The sequence below is a fragment of the Podarcis erhardii genome (assembly GCF_964252035.2).
Source record: "Podarcis erhardii genome assembly, chromosome: 9".
Taxonomy (NCBI): domain Eukaryota; kingdom Metazoa; phylum Chordata; class Lepidosauria; order Squamata; family Lacertidae; genus Podarcis; species Podarcis erhardii.
Genome location: NC_138512.1, coordinates 4,524,211 through 4,525,138, shown reverse-complemented (window position 1 = coordinate 4,525,138; position 928 = coordinate 4,524,211).

Sequence of the window (928 nt, the reverse complement as noted above, 5' to 3'; positions counted from 1 at the left end):
AAAACGGATAGGGCACAAAAATGTTAATACAGGCAACTCTCAGTTTCCACGCTTTCAATGCACATGTGACCGTCTTTGGCACTGGAAGAGGGTGAAACAGGGGCGGAATGGGGCAGCCTTATGCACCCTCCACTGATGTGTACAATTAACCCTCACATAAATAGGGGGTTGCCTGTAGCCCAAAACTATTTTGGGAGATGGCAGCTCTTTTTCTAAAAGCTTTTGAAGTCACAGAAGCCCTAGGGGCAATATTTGGCAAGCCTGCTATGCCACAAAACAGCAGGGCTTTTGTGGCTTTTGGGAGACCCACCCTGAGCCAGGTTATCTTTAGGAGGGCACTGGGCAAGGCATCCTATTCACCTGGCACAACTTCACGTATGCATTCCATGTGAATAATGCCTCTTGCTTTCAAGAGTAGTGAAAGAAAAGTGCTGGGGAATTTCATGACCCAGGTGCCATGCGATTCAAATGGTCACTGCGGATACAAGGAATTCACAGGAGAGTGAGGAGGGGGGCAGGAGACCCACCATTGATTTACCATGTAGTTGGTATAACCAAACCATACATGCACAGGGCAATCTGTATGCCTGTGCTCTGGGGTTCCTGCTTCTCATGATGATGTTAACAAGCCAGTGTGTGTGAACACTTTCTGTACATATGTAGGGCCTGTTGCCACAACCAACTGAACACATGTAGAGCAGAGCAGGGCCAGCTCTTGTAATCCTACTCTCCCCCCCCCCCCCCCGAGTATGTACATTCATTGAACTCAGAAGGAGTGCTGCTTGAGTCTCCTGGCTGTCCCTCCCCCTCAGCAAGAAGTAAAAACTGGGGGTGGGTAACTGGACCGTTCATAAGGGTGATCAAAGGAAACATTTAAAAAGCAGGTTCTGGGCACTCATGAGAACATCAAAAGTCAACACACAGAAAA